The following is a 22,673-nucleotide window of genomic DNA, read 5'->3' as shown; positions in this document are numbered from 1 at the left end:
GTGAATTTCTGCAAGGTTAGCAAATGTACTGTAAGTAGACATAAGCCTGAAGTGGACTTGAGCGTACTCTTGAATAGTACCAAGAATTCAATGAGGTCCTCAAAACGAAGGCTAACATGGAAACACTGAATAAAATGACAATGCCAGTACTATGCCATCAGACAAACTACAATCAAGGAGACACCATAAATTACTAAAACATGTAAAGATAACTAAGTTTAAGTCAAAACTGCATGTGACATGACAAAGCAGATATTTAAAAGACAGTTAAGTCAAAAGCATCCCATGTCAGGTGTTAAAATGTACCAGCAGAGCTGCCAATCCAGTTTAAAAAAATTAATGCAGTCCACACGGAAGAATTTAGAATGACTTAATTTGCTGAAGAGTTACTCAATAAAAAAGTAAATATGTATTGCAACAGTACTCTCTTCTACAGTAATACTTACAATAGAATTATTTTCCCACAGCTGTATCACAACACATTCAAGTGAAATGTATGTTATCCACTTAATGTTATCTGACTCAACATAAGTAGTACAGCATCTCTAACATATTTTATTCCTAGAAACTAAAAAGATTAAAAATTACATCTACAATAAGAACGTGCTGAAATAAAACTTAAAGTGATGTAGTTACTAAATACGTTTTAATAATTAAAATGGCTTTTTCAGCACCTTTGAAGGAAATTAACATTTTTAATTTTAATTTAATCTAGTTTAAAATTACAAGATAAACTGGGTCAATCAAATGACATTTTTCAGTTTCCTTTAAGAAAGGAAAAGGAAGTATCACAAATGGCCAGCCTATGTTCCAGATTTTAACAAGTAAATTAAACGGATGTTTGACAGCAAGCATGCTGTTCAATATCAAAGCTCCTCATACTGTTTATATTTTACTACCTTTTAAAATCTCCCATCTGTTTATCAGAATTACATTTGCACCATTTGGCCTTCCTGCTCTAATTGGAAATTCATATGAAAATCTCCAAGACGATATAAAAACATTAGAAAATTCGAAAAATTTCTTAGTAAAAACTATGTTGTAATTTACACAGGCAGACTGACTCTAAAAGAGGAAAACTATTATTATTTATAAAACAGACAAGTAGGTCAGCAACCAGAGCTAGGGGAAAAAAAACCAACACCCCAAACTTCCCACAAATGATAAAGCCTGACAACAAACAGATTAAATTAAGCTATCTCAAAAAATTTTAAAAAATGTATTATACAGAGCAATCATTGCCATACAGCTTGGCAGCACATTTGTAGTTAAAAGTCCATCACCAGTTCTATCGAACTTAATAATGTTGTTCTTTTCAAACAGTTGCTGTCTCAACTGCAAGAAACCATCAACCCAGATACATATTTTATTTTAAAGTATTCTTTAGAATAAACCAATGCCTTTGATCAGAGCTATGCTGGAATCTGCATAGCAAATCTGGCTGAAAACAAGATCCAGTAGCAACAGTTGCTTAATATCAGAACAAAAAAGGGCATTAAAAATTGGGTATGGAACTGTGCACTTATTAGTCATACAGACAGTACGTGGACAATTACACTGCACCCCAAAAACTTTATGGAGGCTTATAACGTTTTTAATATACTGCTGTCTTAAGTGCTCTGGCTGTAGTATTCTGAACAATACAAGGATGAAAGATGCTTCACTGCCTAGGAGATACCACATTAAATTATTATATGACAGGTGCAAAATGATCACAAGAAGTGGCTCTTTACACAGAGTAAATTTAGGTCATGGTAATTCTTGCAATGAAATTTTATGGATACTAAAAGGTTACACAGGGTTCAAAAAGCAATTTTTTTCTTTCATGAATGCTTATTATCAATCCTGTTACATGCACTGACCCCACCTATAGCCCAGGAAATGCATGCACTGCGCATTTTGAGGGGCTGGGAGGATGCTCTAGGAGGTTTCACTGTCCTACCCTAAAACCTCTCTTCCTTACCTAGCCTTTGTTTATGCAGAACAGGATATTGTCCCAGATGGACCTGTCTTACTCCAGTACAGACTACACTTTTCAGATCAAATATTTACCAGAAATATTTCTACCCTAGAAAAAAGAATTTTAAATGCTTTATTGAAGCATTTGGTTTTATCAGTATTTCCTAAAATGGCAGTATTGTGTTGTAGTCTTTAACCAAACTAGCAAACATTTCATAAAGACTTGATCATTCAAAGCTTCATTCCAGATACCTGCAAGTCAGCTGCTGAGACATCTATGGGAGCTGCAAAGTACTTCCTTGTCTGCAGAAGAAACAGCTTTTTATGGTGAAGGACTACAACTTTTAAAAGGCAGTAATCAGCGTGTCAGAATGAACATGTGGGTAATAAGTCATTTAAAACAGATGATGCAGCTACAAGGAAATTGGCTGCATCATCCCTGTAAATATAATCCATTCCTAAGAACTAAGATCCTGTATTATGCAGCCAAAAGATGGGTGTAACCAATTTCAAGTGACTAAAGAGATACTGCCAAGATTAGTTTTGATAGTCATGTTATTGCAAATAAAAATCCTTAATAATCTCAAATTTGAGCATTTTAGAATCTACATTTTTGTATTTGCCTGTAACTGAAAACAGCTCCAACTAAACTATTAGTGAACACTGAGACATAAATCCTACAGAGAAACAAAAAGCTATGTTTAAAATTCAAATGAAACATAATATATGTCTGAAATTCCAACTTTTAAGCACTGCAGTCCTCCACATTAAGACTGAAAATAGTGTAATTTTAATGGTATACAATTATCCTATCATTGTACAACAAATTCTACTTATGACTATTTTAAAACAACGTGAAAAAAAGCCCTGCACCAAGCTGAGACACAGTGCTGACAAAGCCAGAACCCTTTGTTGCCCGTTATTTGGCCTCATAAGTTCCTGTTTCCAGCTGCTAAAATATTTGCTAAAATTAAGTTCACCTTCTCATACAATTGCCTGGTAAATTTGGGGAAATTTCTGAAGAAATGACTCAAATATTTCTAAAACAAGGTTAGAGCAAAACATTCTATGTCACCACCTTTAAAAAAATATTAGCTATAGCTCATATATGCAAATTGGTACTGAAATGTGGCAGGAGGCCTGAGTATCAGTTTGTACCTTGCATTATTGCTCTCGTGCAAATCCATCCAAATGCAGACAAGCAAGAGGCTTTTGAAAACCTTCCTCGTGTATATTCATTCAACAAGGGCAGAGATAAATTCTCTCAACATATCTGTCTACACAGAGGTAGTTGAATAAGTTTGTGGAGCATGCTGTTTTAGTATTATAGTGCCAGCTAGAACCAAAAATAAAGCATTTTTTCCCCAGTACTTTCAACTCATCCAATGTTGAAACAAACAGGGGTAAAAGACACAGAAGAGAACACCACCACACCAGGACAACACACTTGAACTGAAGCTAGACAGATTCTGGAATCAGGACTCGGGAAAGGGGAACATCAGAAGTAAGCCATGACAAGGGAGAAATCAGAAATGAGAGCAGTAATGGAGCCAGTAATGACTGGAGACGACCTGAAGTTGAAGCTGGTAATGAAATCACAAAGAAATGCAGTCAGCAAACAATACTCACTGGAAAAGCATCTACCATGACTCCTTTATTGACTATTCAATGTAATAAAAAATACCAGTGCCAGCACTTCTGATTTTGACTGAATTGGAGAAATCTATGCCAAAGAAAGAAAAAGCCAAACTGAAGGTAACTTCAACCCTGAGAAGATTATTGTACCCATATAATTGATATTAAAAAGTAATATATAAAAATAATTGATTTAAACCTAGGAAGTTATAAGTGGTAAACAACACAGTAATATTGTCTGCTTTGTAAAACCCTCTGAAGTGGGGTAGTGTAACACCCAAAGTGTTCTGTGGGTGATCATAATTAACCTACTTACATACATGCATTAGAAAACAACCTTTAACTACATCACGTATTTTAATCAGGACTCTACCGTACTCAGGTTAAAACAAAGAGCTTAACAATCAGTTAATCAGTATTTTTTTCCTCTCCTCATCAAGTGATTAGCCTGCGCCTTATTTACCACACATCATGAAAAACCTTTCCTGAATTATTAACTTCCTCCTGACTTCATCTACCATGCTCAACACCACCACATGAGAAATCCATTAACACTTACGGTAAAATCTTCACAAGTAGCTGTAGAGAGGTTTTCATGTAAATGGGGAACCGGAGAGAGCTTTTTTTAACACTGAAATACCTTAGTCTTGAATATTTAAGTTCCAAACCCATCAGCATTTCATTCTAAAGTACCTAGTTTCACCCAACATACTGGTGTTCAAATGGTCTCATTTATTTCTGTTACATCTCTGAACACCTAATTCTTTTGCAAATAAGCTTAAGGCCACACATAGGGTGGCTAGAAAATTAAGACCACTTTTCCAAAGTAAAGGGTAGACGGCTCTTCTGCCATCAAAGGGACTATAAAACCAAGAAAATAAGTCATACTCTAGCATAGCTTCTAAATGTCTACTCATGAAACTATCCTTGGTGCTTCCGTAATTCTCTGCTGCCTTCACTGCTCACATTGCTGTCATCCCAGAAGGGGAGACAGAGGGCTGCACAGACAACAGCCTCCTGACTGAAACTACTCTCACCAGTTCCAAGGGCTAGTGTACCAAGGCATTTTGTTAACAAAGAGGGTATCTTGTGCAGGAAAAAACTCAACAAAAACAGCAAACCCAAACAACAAAAAAAGAAAAGTTGCAGGGCTGAAGAACCTTCTGTTGAGAGCTGGAATTCAATCTACAGAAGCCATATTTCATGCCACAGTAGTGTGTAATGTTGCTCCTCAAAACCCTTAAATAAATAAATACCCATCTAAATTTAAATGGCTTAGGCTAATGATCAATAAAAATATTTTTTGACATATTTATGGACCTTTTGTACACTCAAGTGTACTTCACAAGGGGAAGTAAGAAAACTACAGTGTTGGCCATAGAGGTTAATCAAAGTATTCCTTCAAAAGGCTGTCAAAATAAAAGGCAAAGGACGCATAAATAAGGTAATTTATGCTTAAACCCATTGAAATTCTTCATCAAAATCGGAAGATGAACTCATACTTAGGAAATATGACCAAACAATCCTAGATTTTCAGCAATTGAACAACAAGCTAGTATTGTTATTTTCAAGTGTATCACTGACTGGAAAATTCACCTAAACACATCCCTCTAGAAACATTCAAATGCTATATACAGCTCTGAGCATGAAACTGTTGCCATTCTCACTGATATAAAGAAATACTGGTATTAGTTAGAAAGTTCATTAAAATTTTACGCAATTACTGGACAAGAGTGGAACTGGACGGCAAGCATGCAAATAGGTAAAGTGGAAGAAAACAGGTAACTCAAGAGAAAGAAAAGGGACTTATCCAGTCAATTAAACTTCCTTGCACAAATGTGGAACAGGAGCACAATTAGGATAACTGCCCTTATCACTAAACCAAAGCATCTCACAAAAATCTCAGTCTTTCTTGGTCTGTTGGCTTCTCACCTAAACTTACTAAGATTTAACTGGCAGGGCAATGGAATGATACCCTTGAGTATTCCGCTTCTGAAGTATTTGATCTGCTCCACCGCAGCTCAAATATCCAAATTTGGCCACAATTTCTTGAAAAACAGATTAAAAAAATCTTACTGAAGCCTTAAACTATGTCTAAAAGATGTCATTTCCAGCATGGACTGAAAGATGTAGCCATGACAAAATTTTACAGTACAAAAGAAATACTGAGAGCAAAGAAACCTTCTTAATCACTACTCTGCAGTACCATTCTCTTTTACCTTCTAAGCCCTCCACATTTTTAGTCTTGTGGTTGATGCTCTTCTACAGAGAGATGGAGGAGGAAAGAAGGCAAAATAAAAATATGTAAATCTCCTTGAATCTTATGTCTGAAAAAATCCCCGGAACTTTTGTTTATAGACAGAGAACATCTGCTAGATCCACTATTTTAAAAAATACTTTTCTAAAAGTTAGTTTAAGCTTAAGAAGAAAAAAAATTAGACATAATTAGCAGATGAGAAACAACAACAACAAAAAAAAAAGCAAGAAACTCCCTTTATAAAGCATCAGGACATCAAGCCCAGTCATGCCCCTTACTTCTTTAATTAGTACAATCCTACATAGGCAGATACGCACATTACCTATATTGTCTATCATAAAAGACTAAAACAACAGGAGTTACAGAGTTGTACCAAATCTATCAAGTAACAGCAGTGTATTTCTCAGGTAGCCTGTGACTAGGAGCGGAAGGAGAAGGGGGTGGGGGAGAAGGGGGAGGCGGGGACCAGGAGACAACCACACCTTCAGCTTTAGGGTGGTGCAACGGGAGGGTACAGGCTGGCCGTCGCACAGGCTAGCACCGCAGACTCCTCAGCAGCATTTGAAGGAAGAAGCGTTTCTTCCTCACATTTTAATTACAAAGAAAGGCCTTCTAGCTGTGAATATTACTAAGCATAAAGAGAGATCTTCCTCCTGCATTCAAGGAGTTTGAGATCTCTCTCTTGCCCTCCAGGTCACCCCATGCGTCTGACGGAGTAAGGCCAAGAAAGCAGCTCAGGAGGCTGTTGCCCTCTGTCAGGCAGCAAATGTGTCCTGTAACATTGCTGCAGCCCTGGGACTGCACAAGCATCCTCTCCCTCTGGTCCAGATCAGAATTAGATCCACGTCTATTTTACCACTGTGACACACAGGAATAGTTGTCAGAACAGCAACCGAAATAGACTTCTTATTCTGCCAGCAGTGCAGCTGCACTCCAAGTTGCTTTGGGGTTTTGATTTTGAGGGACGGTGACTTAAATACCTTATCTTACTCTGTTTTTGATATAATAATGACTAAAAAAAAAAAAAGAACACTGAGATCTTGTCCTTTGCTATTATACCAGTATCAACATACAAATGCTGCAAAGGAATGTATAAAACATAAGGCTTACCTGATGGCTATCAGTTATTTTAGTGTCACAGTATGCAAAAAGATCCGGTCCAGTGACAATTATCTGCTGCTATTACTTCATGTGGGTACCAGTGATACAGCCAGGAGCAACCAGAGGAGTCCCAAGGATTACAGAGCCCTGGGAACAGTGATAAAGCACTCTGGAACACAGGCAGTTTTTACACCAATCTTCCCAGTTAAAGGGAAGAGTTTGAAAGTGCCAGTTGAATCTGGAGAATCAATAAATGGTGCCACACACAGAGGTTCGGCTACTTAGACCATGGGACTCACTTTGAAAAACCTGGTCTGCTCAAGGACTGCTGAGGTTCATCTATCAGAGAAGGGGAAGAGTATCTTTGGACACAGGTTTGCCAAGCTGGTGAAGAGGCCTTTGAACTACAGTTGGCAGGAAGGCATCAGAGAGACATGGAGTGACTGGAGCGTGGGAATGGAAAGATACAGGATCTTTAGGAATGACAGGCAAGCCAGAAAGGATGGGGTATCACCCTCCATAGCAGTAACCAGCATGGAGCTCTACCTGGGGATGGATGAGGAGCTGACTGAGAGCTTATGGATTGTTTAAAAGGAGGGCAGGGACAGGTGTCATTATAGTGGGTGTCTGCTGGTCACCTAACCTGTAGGACTGAGCAGATAAGGCCCTCAATGGACAGACTGGAGTGTCCTCACATTCACAAGTCCTGGTCCTCATGGGGGACTACAACCACCCCAGTTGTAGTCTGTAGCAGCAGATACCACTCCAGTATCTATCTGCTGGAGGGGTAACATGGCAGGGTATAAGCAGCGCAGGAAGCTCCTGGAACTCACTGATCGTAACTTCATTCTCCAAGTGCTAGAGGACCCGTCAAAGAGGGGCTGGTGGACCTTGTTCTCATCAACAAGGAGGGGCTGGTGGGAAATGTGAAGCTCAAGGACAGCCTTGGCTGCAGTGACTCCGTGGAGGAGTTTGAGATCCTTAGGGCAGTGAGGAGGGTGGACAGCAAGCTCGTTACCCTGCACTTCAGCAACGTAGACTTTGGTGTCTTCAGGGATCTTCAGTATATTCCTTAGACTAGGATACAGCCCTGAAGAGAAGAGGGGTTCAAGAAAGCTCATTAATATTCAAGAATCACATCCTCCAAGTTCAGAAGTGATGCATCCCAACACAGAGGAATTTGGGCATATTTGCCAGGAGACCTGCAGAGATGAAAAGCAGTTTCTGGACAAACTCAAACTCACTCTAAAAAGGAAGCCTACAGAAGACTGAAGCAAGGACAAGTAGCTTGGCAGAAATAGTGTATGAGCAGCCACAGATCGGGCAAGGAAAGCTAAGCTAGTGCCCTGATAGAATAATCTGGCCAGTGATGTCAAGGGCAACAGGAAAAGTTTCTTTGGATATACCGAGATAAAAGAAGTACTAGAGAAAATGTGGGCTCTCTCCAGAAGGAAAAGAGTGACCTAGTTACCTGGGATATGGAGAAGGCTGATGCACTCAACCACTTTTTTGCCCCGTTCTTCACCAGCAAAAGCTCCAGTCACACTGCTCAAGTCCCAGAAGACAAAGACAGGGACTGGAAGAATGAAGAACCATCCACTGCAGGCGATCAGGGTCAAAATCACCTAAAGAACCTGAAGGTGCACATGTCCATTAGACCTGATGAGAGACATGCAGCTCCTGAGGGAACGGGTAGCTGAAGTGGCTAAGCCACTATCCTCCCTCCCTAAAAAAACCCCCAAAATTGAGAAGCTATTAAGGGGGAAAAGAAACCACGTATCACAATCCCTAGTAGAAGCTGAGATCAAATTGTATTAAGAACAGCAGATTGAATCAAACTCCTACGCCAACTTGACAAAAAAATAAAATACTGGGTTATCTTTACAGAGAATACTGGTAAACAAGCAAATCCTTAAAAGACTGATTAGAAATCTTTGCTTAGGACTGGTACTGTACATGAATACAGTCTTACACAACAATCATAAGCCTTTTTATGCATGTTCTTATAGTAATGAGAAGTACCTGAAGATTTAATTTTTCCTTTTAAGTTGTCCTATCTAAACATTAAAACCTACTCTGTTACTAGCCATTAGGATAAAGCTGTTAAGACTTAAAAAAATGATCCTGTTTAAGTCTTTGATACCAGACAATAATGACATTTTGCATTTATTAAAGAAACAGATAACTCATTTCACATTCCCAATCTTTACAATCATTAACAAAACATAATTTCTTATGAATGTACTTCTCTGCAGCCTTCCTACACTGAATGGCAATAGTTTTTAAAAGCTGCTTTCAATAAACAGCTAAAATAAAGGCTAATAACTACTTATAAGAGTAGTTTAATTTATGTTCAAACAATCAATCATTTTTTGTCCATCACTCTCATTCAGATTAAGGAATTGCGTAAAAGAAATTATTAAAAAATTTCTCTATTTCACATGGTCAAAAGAGGTCATCTATTGAGAGATTAGCATACCAAGCATGCTAATAAAACAGTATATCTGGTAAGTAGCCTTTAGCAATGATTGTGGCAAGCAAGCCAAAGAAATCATAACCAAATCATCTTTGGGAAAAAGCTCCCTGTGATGAAAGCTCCAGAAAGACTTCCTTTCCCTCTGTTCCATATCACACTATACTATTGCTGAGGCAAGCAAAGAAGAAAATAAACAAATAAACAAATACAAATCAGGCATTGCACTCAGGCAGAATGCAATCTTAAAAGGAGCAGTCAAGTCCTCCTCTTCCACTTCCTATTCTCAGTGCCTCCATCCTGGCATATTTCAAGTGATTTTGTAGGCTGTGTGAGATGAGGCGGTTTTATTCGCATTGGCAAGTACTGACCACAGCCCCGAGCACTACTGAAAAAACAAACAGCATTTTGCAAATAAAACTGGACCTCTTAACCTCCCAAGGGTGGTGATTTCACTTTCCCCAAAATTGTGAAATATATGAGGTTTAGCTCACGACCCAAAATACTTAGTAAGATTAAATTACATTCAAGGCAATGCAAATTTTTTCATCCTTCATACAAGGAATTATTTATTTTGTGGGTATGAAGATAAGCTTACTTTCCAAAGAAAAACATGTATTGAAGTAGTTTTAACATCTACCTTTCTCCTTTCAATTCCATTTTACTTCTTGACACAACGCATGAGTACACAGAACATGAAAGGGGAAGTGATGGAGGAGGACAATTCTTGGTATCAGTGTTACTGATCTCCACATCCATTTGTAGTATTACAGATACATAACTTCAAAAAGGTGTTCAATTATTATTCCCTGCTACATCTCCACTGTAACATGAAAAAGATTTATCATGCTGCACACAAAATATTTGATACATTCTATCCTCTCCCTCATGGAATGCTTTGGAGCTTTTAACAATTACCCTCAACAGCCACAGATGTATTTTTCTTGGAAATACACAGAGTTGTTTGTTCCAAGACCAGTAACACAAGCCCTACATTAAAAAAAAAAAGAAAAAAAAAGTTGGATGAACTTATTTTACAAAGCGAGCAAAAGCTCAGACTTTTGCCTTAAAGTTGTAAGAGATGTTTGCTCTAGGCTATCTTCACTGTCTGAAGAGAGGCACAGCATGTGTGCATGCACAAAGCATAAAAATAATTCTGTGCCATAATTATGTTGAGCTATGTGGGTATTCTACAAAGTAATTAACATCAGGACAATCTTAAAATCAAAATTATTTTAAAATCAGCATGGTAGCTCTGATGTAAAGAGATCAGATTTTTTTTTCAGCATTTTCCAATATCAGACAAAAACATTGGACTTGATTTTTAGATCTTTTCCTGATGGGAAGTCCTGTTCCTAGAGATTCACATAAAAACAGAGTAGAACATAAAAACAGAATAGAACAAGTCTTAAAATGCCTTACATTTTAATTATTTGTTTGGTTCTTTAATCAGAAGCCAAATAATGCAGAAGAAATCTAATCTTACAGTTTGGAGTATGGCATTTCTTTAATGTTTATGTCCTCCTATCTCTCTCCTTCCCATGAAATTAAACTGAAAGGTACCAAATGTAACAAACACTTTCTCAATGTACAATCATATGCAAACACCTGTCAAAACAACAGTATTAGGAATTTAGCAAGACAAAAAGCAGGGTAAGATATTTGCACAAATGCTAAGAATACCCATGGTTTTAATAATCAATTCTACTTACTGCAAAGACTTTAAACCAATCTGTAATTAGTACCCAGTAAATGGCTTCCCTGCAGAGAAGCTATTCCACATCTGCTTGTGGTGCCTACTCACTCCTTTCTTGTATGCAGCCAACAAACAGGAATATAGCTACTAGCATGGTGAGCCTTAATTCTATTTCTTTTACTCTCTTATTTACTAAATGTCATTAAACAGATACAAGTGAATTATCAAAATAAATTTTCAGAATTAACACAGAGTGAATACAGAGCTTGAAATTTTTATGCAAGAACTTATTTGAGCAGGTAGATTACAACCCCTCAACTAAATTACAATCAGAAGTCCTCACTGCTAAGTAAGCAGACTATTTTCATGTGGACTTGATAAGCTGGTTTAAGAATGACTGGGGACTTAAACTTGAGCTGGTACATTAGCATATATTTTGCAGAATGCTACAGTGAAAATCTGATAAATTTCAGAATACTTGGAAACCACTGGAAAATGCTTTTATTAGTATCATAGTACAAATATTTTTAAAGCCTATCAAATTAATGCAAGTGTGTCTTTCAATAGACAGAAATCTGGAATTCAAGTTATTTCATGGGAGGAAATCTATATAGATTTTCTGCTGTAAGTTCAATAATTTTGTCTCCTTAAAAAAAATATAAATATATAAAAGGAAAAGATGTGAAAGGGAAGGCTAAACGGGAAGAACTCCAAACTACACATACTTCTCCAGGCACCAAACCAAACAAAAGAGGAAGTGGTACTGTAACCCCATCCACGAAAAAGGATCAAGTCATGCTTTTTGTTTGCACTTTAGTGAACAAGTTTGAAGGCTTGGATTTTGATTACTTTAAGAACTACCCACAGTTACTATAGAAGTTACTAATTTTATGTCTCCAACAAAAGGATTAGACTTCAAACTCAGTTAAGCCCAGCTGCATAAAAAGCTATGTTAAGCAACACTGACCATGCCGCTGCAATAGAGAAATAATCTTCTGGTTTACCAAAAATATTTTACAACATTTTAAGATGGAACTAAATATGGACAAGAACATAAGAAGTTGATTAAGATACATCATTATGAGTTTCATTTTTAAAGGCTGGAACAATTCACATCCTGTATTCTTTAAATTATTCTATGTTTCATAGAATCTCAGAACGGGCAAGGCTGGAAGGACTTAAGAGTGGGTCATCTGGTCCAACCTCCCTGCTCAACCAGGGTCATCCTAGAGCACATGGCACAATTGTGTCCAGACTGTTCTTGAGTATCTCCAGTGATGGAGACTCCACAAACCCTCCAGGCAATCTGTTCCAGTGTGCAGTACCTGCAAAGTAAAGAAGTTCTTCCTCATGTTCAGGTGGAAGCTCCTGTGCATCAGGGGATTCTAAAAACGTATTCGCCTTCTACCACACAGCAATTAAAACTCTTACTGAAACTATTTTTAGTTACCTGAGGAAATAAGGCTTAAACAAACATTTTGTTTCCACCAATTGCTCCTCCCTACAGCAAGCTTTAGAGAGCTGGAGATTTCAGAGATACAAAGCTCCTAAAAGCTTCAGGAAAATGGAGCACTGAGCAGAACAAGTTCAAAAGAACAAGTTCATTGTCCCACTAGAAACACTATGGTACAAGTTTGACAATTCCCAGCTCCTTACAGCCTGCTGGCTGACCTGTGCTCACACAGCACCTTTGTGCTCTCGCTGCCTTTGCAGCACATTTGCCACTCAAGTTATTTTCCCCACAGAACATTGTGGGAATAGAACAAATAATTTTCCCCACAGAACAAGAGCAAGCTCATGTGCATGTTGAGGTTCAGCACAGTTTGGGATACAGGGCACACCCCTAAGAAACCAGACATTACTTGTTTTCCTGCATATGTTTTTCTCTCTATTTTATCTTAATAGGATTGCTTTACTTCAAATCAAAAGCAAAGCGCTTTCCCAATGTTGCCAGAATTTCAGAAGTGGTTTTTTTTCCCCTTTAGCCTTGAATGCACAAGACATGTACTACTGCAAGCTAGAGGGAGGGAGAGAGAAAGAGAAAAATACAAATGTTCTCTGTACTTGGTCCCCAAGATGAACACGTTAAGGGCCACCCCATCCAGGCACACCAGCATTTTCAATAAAATGAGTGCATTCTCATGGCATTGCAAGATAAACACACAAGCAGCATAATTGATTAAAGAGATGTTTCATTAATAATGGTCCAACTGTGTCCACCAATACATCCATGGAAGTTGAACTCTACAGTTAGAAAACAGCTGATCTAGAATATACCACTAACTATCAACCTGCAATCTTTTGCAGGCAGCTGAAAAATAAAAGAATGCTGAATAATCATGACCAAACAATTATTCTTTATTATTTGTATTTTCATTCTAAGTAGTTAAAAAAACTCTATGAACAACAGAGCTCCAAAGACTGATTTTTATTCAAATTTTATCCTCAAGTTCAAAGTGCTTTTCAGATAGTTTTGCAGGTTCGTTTAAAGAGAAAGAAAACACATTTTATTTTCAGATTCTGCACAGCTTTTAATATTTGGTAAAATGCCAGTGTATACAGAATTTATGAGAATAAAGCAGCCTGTGCCTAAGTTTTACTAGCTGAAACGGGGAAGTTAGCTTAATTAAATTTGAAGATGCAAATATAGAAGCAGTATGGGATGTGAAATCTATAGTGTGGCACCTCTTCCTCACTAGCAGCTCCTGCTTGTATTACAGCAAATCTCAAGCATCCTACTTTGTGTGAAGTACCTTGTGTTCCCTGTATCTGCCATGGAGTAGGAGTTACAATACAAAATTAATATATACACCACTAATGCACAGATTACCCTGTCATAAGTTGCTTGCATATCCAGAACTTCACTGTATTGACTTATTTTCAACCCTAGTGTTGAAGATTCAATGGACAGGCAAATGAGCAATTTTAACCCTCACCATATAAATGCTGAAGTGAAGAATCTGCAGTTCCACATTAACTCAAGCCAGTTTCTCTGCTGTCAGGATGCCAACCCTCTCGCCCCACCTCAGCCACAAAATCACGACTCCTCCCTTTGCTTTGGCTGCAGGACTCATGTGCCTGTGCAGCTGAGCTGGGCTATTTCAACGTTCAACTAGCGACAGAATAACTCTTGTGCTCTTCTCCACTCCCATAAACAAATGAATGGTTCCCAGAAGCTACACACCAATGTAGGACCGAAGCAAAAGACATGAGGCTGTGCAGCTGGGGCTGGGAGAAAAGGGAAGAACAGGGCAAGACCAGGACAGTCAGTTGCAAGCTCTGCTTAGGCTGCTATGAGAACACAAGGCAATTACACCAAATCTCCCTAAGCCTCACAGGACTTCCTATATTTAGATGAACCTATAGGAACTGTAAGTATTATTAATACAGAATCACAGAATGGCTTGGGTTGGAAGGGACCTCAAAGATCATGGAGTTCCAATCCCCCTGCCATGGGCAGGGGCACCTTCCACTAGAGCAGGTTGCTCAGGGCCCCACCCAGCCCAGCCTTGAACACCTCCAGGGATGGGGCATCCACCACTTCCCAAGGCAACCTGTTCCAGTGCTTCACCACAATTACTATTCAAATATAAAGTAGGTTTTTGTATTTATCCATTACAGATTAAAACTATATACTTTGTGAAATGTTTCAGTGTGTAATTTTATTCTTTTTTCACTTGCTCAACCATGTTTTGTAACACACCCAATGATCAAATCTTTAGTCTCTCACCTCATGATGCAATAATGCAGTTGGTCTTCTAAATCTGTTTTAGATCAGTGACCCCTAATGTGAATAAGTATATTGAACAGAAAGAAAGGAAGAATTCCTATGAAAATAACTACATAAATAAAACAATACATGGATATTACTGAGTAAAATTTTTTGAAGGCCAATGGCATTGTCCCTCAAAAACCACAGAAGATAAAAATAGCAAGGCATAATGCTTTTATTGGTTTTGCAATGAAACTGCACCAAGGGAAAGACTCACAAAATCCAAGAACTCAAGGATCTTAATCTCTTAAAACTAGTCTTGTCCCACAGTGCTGTTCAAAGTAATTTCATTAACTATACTACAAATATAGTAGTACATTTGATAATATTAATACTTTTTAATGAAATTAAAGAGTTCCATTTGACTCAACTGGACAAGGAATGACTCATGACTTCCTGGTTCACTCTCACGTCTTGATGGTTCATCCTTTATTTTTACTGCCACATTTCAAAAGACTTTACTATATGCTATAGGCTGTCCAGACAACATCAAAAGGAATTCATCTTCTCAGGCATTTAAGTAAATGCCAGTCATATTAACCAAACCAACTGAAAATGGTTATTGTGTGGGGTACATAAATGAGGCAAGTAAAATTTGAGACCAAAAGCAACATCAGAAACACTGGCAGAAAGAAACTTCTCGCTTCTTAACAAACTAGCACTCGAGCCATGACGAGCAAAAAAAACTTTTAAAGTACTTCAGCTATGTGCAGGTATTGAAAGGTGATTGTTGCATAAATGAGTTCTAGTTGTGTTACAAACCATGACCTCCTCGAAGCAAGTAACCAGGCAGCATTTTGAAACAATCCACCTGCAATGACAATCCTCCAAGAGTTCAATGCAAACCAGACTAGAGTATGAGTCTGCCCTAAGGCGGAAGTTGACTGTTGCTATTTGCAGCTTCAACAACGCAACACCTAACACGTTTCACTCTGACAGCTGAAGCTGCCAATAAAGTGTGCTAAAGAAAATAGCCACAATCAGGCCACAAAAATGGAGAAAAGCGAGGTGTGTTTGTTTAAGGGATGGTAGAAAAAATACACATACAGTTTGCAAGACAATGACACGTCATCTAGAAGTTGCAAATACTGGAGAAAGTAACAGTCATTACAGGAAAACAGAAAAAGACAATATTGGTTAATGACAAGCAATAAACTTCCTACAGCAAGGTAAAGAATATAATGCAACAGAATTATATTGGGCTTTGTATTGTGTAAGAACAGATCCTGCCATACACAGCAGTCATCTGCAGCACCTGAAGATCCACAGACTGCACTAAGACCTGAGACAGACAGAAACTTACTCACGCTTGACGAAGCTAAAAATAAAATTCTGAATGAGAAGAAGAGCCAACAAAACAAACAGGGTATAAAGATACAGCACAAAGTGGCAAACTATGATCATGGAAACAATGATACATTTTCTGCAATGGCAACCTTATTTCAAATATCATTTCTGCCAAACTTAAAAAAGAATTTTAAAAAAGTTTGTGACATATCTGGGTTTTCAAGTGATTGACTCAATCTATGTCCAAGCTTAAGTTCAACCTGGTATTTTTTTGTGTGAATGTATTTTCCATTGCTCATTCTTGGTGCTCTTTTTTCTATTTTGTTTCGGTTTTGGTAGGGTTTTTCTTTTAAATATTTATTCTTTTTCACAATACTCTTACTGACTATATCCAAACTATTCCTTTTCACTGATTTCAGTTCTGTGCCAGCAACATTATCTTTCTTACTGTTCTCCAACTAGGACAAAAACTAAAGAGAACAAAGCCACATAGTACTATCTGCAGAACAAGGAGAAAAAGCAAAAAAAAAAAGCATGTTCATCAGAAGCCTCACTGAAGCTCCCCATAAAACAACTGGAGACAATTCTCTACATCAGGAATCTGTTTTCAGATGAAAAACACCCATATGCTTCCAATCCTCATTTCAGACCCTGATGAGTTCATGCCTCTTTCTGATAGGCTATGTAATATGTATGTGTAGGACTGATAGTGGGCATGCAATTGCACCTCTCCGAAGAACACTCAGCAACAGTTAGGCATAGGATTCCTTGTAATGTATTAGGACTGGACCTTGTCTAAAAAGAGATCACAAGGTGAATTTAAAAGCTGATTAATTAAGATTTGATTAATTAAAAATATGCTAGAAAATTTGTGACCAAAATGCTAATAGTTTGAACAAAAAGCATTTATTTAAACAAACAGGCAGGAATTATGGCATACTTAGAACTAATTAATTTCACGAAGGCTGTTAAAGATTCAAGTCTACAATGACTTCATCAAAATAAAGGCTCTACCCAATTATCACCAATCTGGCCCAATAAAATAATCAGCATGATGTTTAAATGGCTATGAGAGCATGATGACTGAGCAATATTTAGAAGAAAAACAGTTTTTGAAAGAGACCTTTTATTCTGTTCATCAACAAGAACTGTAAAAGTAAAACAAACACAAAATGACCACCGAGGGCAATATTATCTGTAACAGGAAAAAAATGTACAGGTTCCGTAATTCTTATGTCAATAAGTTGCCATCATTGTTCAAAACGCTCTGCTAATGCAAAAGCTGAACAAAAAGTTCTGGGTTCTGAGTGGTTCCTCAAAGCCTTCCTGAATAATTTCTGCTTAAAATTAAAAAAATATTTGTAATAGCCAGTTTCACAGTCAACTTAAAGCTAAAATTCAAGCTGTGCTTTTGACTGGTGAATCACCTCAAAAAGTCATTCCTACAAGAAGGGTCTCACCCTCATTTTACCTGACTATCCCCTCTGGAAACCAAGTACAATAAAAAGAAAACATGACCATTTAAAGAAAGAGGAGATGGATGGCCAGAAGAGTAATCATCATTAATCTCACAAAACTGGGACAGCTTTTTGCAATTAAAAAAAAACTGTAAAAAACCAATAATTTAATTATTGAATTAGGCTGATCTATAGTTGAACATGAATAAAAAATTAGGCCATTTTTATTGAATTGCCTTTTCAAGACTCAGTTGAAGAAATTAAGAACAAGTCGAAGGAACAATCCTTAACAGAAACTATGTCTGACTCAAGAGTTTGAAGCAGAAAACAGATGAGAGGCTAGCAATGCCTCAGCAGAAACTACCAAATATTGCTTGCACCTTTTTCAACTCTGCCTTGGCACCAGGTTATACCTATTCTTGGAGAAAAGATACTGAGTGTAAGTCAGAACAGAGGTCCATCTATGCGGTCATTTTTAGGAAAACTCCAAAGGAAAAAAGAAAAAGAAGTAAAACTACAATATTACCCATGAAGTGTTTTCTGTTTATTAAATTAAACTATGAAGTTAAGTAGAATAATTCCTGACATCAAGATTCCTGTGATGATACAGTTGCACAGGACTAAATAATGAGCTAGGTCACAGGGTAGAGAGAAGGTAGAATTAAAATAAGCAGGAAAAATGTATGTTATGAGAAAACTGAAAAGGTATCACAACACTCTAACTTCCTGCATTTTTCTTCCTAATTCTGAAATGCAATCCACTTCGAGAAGACAAATAAGAGAAAATTGAAAAGGCTTTGGTTTTGAACACAGAATAGAATGCGTATTTAGATGGCCAAATATTTGCAAATGAATAGAAAGATCATCAACAAAATTATTTGGGCATGTAATTTTGAGGGAAAAGTTGCAAGTACATCTGATTTAACGCACTGAGTGTATTACTACTTTCAGACCATAATGACTTGCTAATGGATTGATTACAAGTTTTTCATATACCACAGCTGAAGACTAACTAAATACTCCATGCACAAAGAAACATCTTGGAAATGCCAGGGAGCGGCACCACTTCTGTTATTTTGTCTCTGAAAAGCTCAATAATTGCAGTTCTTCCAGGAAAGAAACAAAATGAGCAGAACCAGAATTTTATTTGGAATTAAGTACAAAATGAGATCTGGAAAATGCACCACACAGACTTCAGAAGACTCAGCTATTTGTCAAGGACAATACCATTTTAAGTTTCACTGACTAGATCAGAATATAAAACATTTTAGTTCAAAACAATGGAAGCAAGAAAACAGAGGACCTGTTACAAGAACACCAAACCTTGCAATAAAAGCAGCAGAACCAACCAAAAAAGCTAGACAGTATGAGGGCTGCAGTTGTTGCAGCTGAATCAGCCCACTAGACCCACCAGTGCATGATGCTGAAGCTCTGAAAAGCACCTAGCTAAGGAAAAGTCTATTTTTTCAGTAACAATTTCTCAGAGGAGAAGAAGAGAAGGAGAAACAAAGCTGATGGATTTGCTGGGCTCCCATGTAAAAAATTTATCACATTCTATTCAGGGAATAAAAAGAAAAACCATGTTTTAATCTCTGTTTTGAATAAAAAACCCCACAATTTCTCTAAACCCCTACTTATTAGCACCTTCCTACAATTCACAAAACCCACACACCTCAAAACTAGTAAATAGGAGAGCCAAAACTACGGAAATACTTGAAAATTTATATCCTTAAATTCCACAAAGGAGAAGATACCAACATTAGCCTGGAACAAAAATCCTGCTTATCCTAGTACAAAGGCCACAACACTTAACAGAACTACTTGTTCTACCTCCTTTCACGTTTACTCTCCAGAGAAACATTTTTTTCTTCCAGTGATAGGTTCTGAATGTTCAGTCTTGTGGCTGTGGACATTTTACATATCAAGGACCTAAAATAAAGACTAACAGAACAAACACAGTATCTTAATTTTTTGTTTTCTTGTATTTATACATAACCCACCTCCTCTCTGACTGCAGTAGCCTGCAGTGGTGCAGTGGACATCCATATGGGACAGTAAAGTAGATTAAATGTATCTTTGCTACTGGAAAAATGAGTATTCCCCTCTTCCTGGCTTGACACTGCCATCCCCATTCTGTGTACTTGCTCTGGCACTCATCTGGCCACACAATAAGATAATTCAATTTGCCAATCCAAGGGAGGAAGGAAAAAAAAAAAGAGCAAAACAAAAAGAAAGTGTTCTGCTGGGTTAGTGGAGTGAATTAACTTCTCATGTACTTCGAAAACTACCAGAGTCACTGCAACAAAGCAGTGCAGCCATGCTGTACCAAACCCAAAGAAGAGGGAGTAACTGGGAATACTCCATGCAAAGGCATTAAGATATGAGAACGACGAGTCAGCCTCTTTAATATCCACCCACTCCCTTACTTCTCACCCACAATCGAAGAGCCGGCAGGAGACACTTCAATTTCAGTGATGCAGCACTGAGTACATTCCCAAACACGGGTCTCCCCATCTGCAATCTAATTATGTCAAAAATCTACTAAAATATAATTGTGGCTTTCATCTGAAACCTCTAGGACAAGCTAGTTTTGATGTAATATATGATAAAAAATTATATATCCTAATTTAAAATATAAGGGGTTTTTGAAGGTCAAACACAATTTTAACTAAAAAGATCATTCTACCTACAAATGCACCTGTAGAATAAAAACAGCCTCCCAGCTTTTTGGCAGTAGAGTCAGGAAATTAAACTACAGGACAGAACTAGGCATTTGCAATTTATTTTAGTATTTTTTAATATTTTTATGCATGTATAACTGCACAACAGACATACATGAAGTTGTTTAAACAACTCTCTTCCCACCCTTATTTGCATGCATTATTACACTGTTACAGTTTAAGTCACGTAATCACATACTGTCCTGCCCCATTCAACGCCCTAGCTAGACTGTGATCCAGGGAAACATTAGCATTGTGCACTGAAGGAAGCTGCTCTCAGTAGACCAGTCCCTGGAAAATGCGTGGATACGCAAGGATCAATACTAGAATGCAAGACATGCAGCTGCTCAGTAAGAGCATCACAAACCTACCACACAATGAAAGGCCCCCACAGGCTCAATTAGCACAGTGAAGATGCACACCTTAGAGGAGATAAACACATCTAACCCCAGCTCCCAGCTAGCAGACTTGAAGCTCCATCCCTCAGTCACAAACAACTTCCTTTTCTCAAATTGCAGTCTCTTGGTCACAACAGAATCAATCTTTACTACATTATGTAGCATATCCTTCAAAAAGGGGGAAGTATCACTGCGTCCTTTCACAATCTCACAAGTGCTAGAAGCTGACAGAATTTACTTGTAGAAAACCTATCTGCATGTCTTCCATATTTGACTCCCCAGTTCACAATTTTCTAAAGAAAAAAACAGGATTTCACAGTTTTTCTTTGCTTTCTAGCTAAAGTAAAAACAATCTGTTGTACCGCAGTTCCATTCTGCCTGCAAAGCTAAGAAAAGCAGTGCTAACATGGACACTGTCCTGTTAAGAGAATCAAGGAGATACTATGGTATCAATATACATTAAATACCTTCTCTCTGCAATTGCAAGAACTGGAAATGGTACTGCAAAATCCATTTCTGCAACTCCTCATGCCTTGGGTTTCATTCCAGGCATTTGAGAAAGCTTCCAAGCTCTCACCTACAACCAGACATAGACTTTACCAGTTCATTTTCATAACCTGGCTCTTTTCTGACTTGTATGTTATCACCAGAATTTTGAAGAAATTTTGCCTGTCAAGTCCATTACAGCAGATGAAACACAATCTGTGAACCCACTGTTTTTTTCAAAAGTCAGATTAAACATGGGAAATAGCCATATGTCAGAACCACTCCCCAAACAATGCACTGTCATGCCAAAGTTTGGTAACAACTTACAAGTGAGAAGGTTTCTCTTCAAAAGAATTAAAGAAAGCGTTTTTATCTGATCCATAACAAATAATGTCTAGATTCTTGATATTTTGACAAAATTCTTTGTATCCCCAGCTGCACTACTCTCTCTATTCAGCCAGCCTTCCTGACCTTCATCAGACAAAGGGAAAAAAAAAGCCAACAGAACAGAACATTTACATGAAGGTAACAAAGTGTTTAAAAAAGTGATAATCAAAGAGTGAAGGAAGATTCTTTGCAGTGTTTATATTAAACTTTTTCTCCATTAAATAAAATTTAAAGTTGAGGAGCTTCCATATCAGCAGAGTTCAGCAAGACAGACTTCTCAACATCTGGACATAAAGGAATTCCCAGAGGAAATTAATCATAGGAAATCACAGCATATTTAATCTGTCTCCGTTCAGTTTACAAAAACTGTCCCATCCCACATATCATTTTACAGACGCACGCCCAGGGCCAAGAACGCTGTCACAATGCCTTGAATGGCATTCCAAAGGAGAAAAGATGATCATCGCAGTGCTAGAACAGGTTTTATTCTTTCAAAGTACTTAAATATTTTATGAGTACCTTTGCTTTCACAGGGAAGAAAATAATTTCCTCCAAGTGCAGATCAGTGGATGCTATCTAATCGCTTGTCACAAGAAGGCAGTCCTTATGTATCTGCAACTCATCAGCATAGCATCTACATCTCATTTTTTTTTCCATCAAGCCGTGAGCATTGATGGGCTAATTGTCGGCTTACGTTAAAAAAGCGCTCAAAACACGGCCGCAAATGCTGGCAGGCAGCGCACGCCCAGCCCGCCCGGGTCCCGCCGCCGCTCCCGGCTCACACGGCCCCTCTGCCCGGCGGCTGCGGGGCGCCCCCGCCCCGCCCCTCCCGCCCGCCCGCTTCCTCCGCTGCGACGCCGCTTTCTGCTCGAAAATCGCCATCGGGTTTTTGTTAGCGCAGTAACCCGTTCGTCCCCACGGCGGGCACACAAAGTGGGCTCGGGCCGCTCCTCGTCATCGGGGACAAAAACCCTGATTCCATGTTTTTCCCTGGAAGCGCCTCGAAGGAGGAAAAGCTCACGCCTTCGGGAGGATATTTTGGGAA

At 38.1% G+C, this 22,673-nt stretch overlaps 1 protein-coding gene across 9 annotated transcripts in view; it reads right to left on the bottom strand.

The window, feature by feature from the left end:
* CEP170 (centrosomal protein 170) overlaps positions 1 to 22,673 on the bottom strand; it is a 95,692-nt gene that overhangs the window by 72,111 nt on the left and 908 nt on the right. The window lies entirely within an intron of this gene.

This window comes from Corvus hawaiiensis, chromosome 3 (assembly GCF_020740725.1).
Source record: "Corvus hawaiiensis isolate bCorHaw1 chromosome 3, bCorHaw1.pri.cur, whole genome shotgun sequence".
Lineage (NCBI taxonomy): Eukaryota > Metazoa > Chordata > Aves > Passeriformes > Corvidae > Corvus > Corvus hawaiiensis.
The sequence above is the reverse complement of the archived record's forward strand: the minus strand, read 5'-3'. Positions and strand labels throughout refer to the sequence as shown.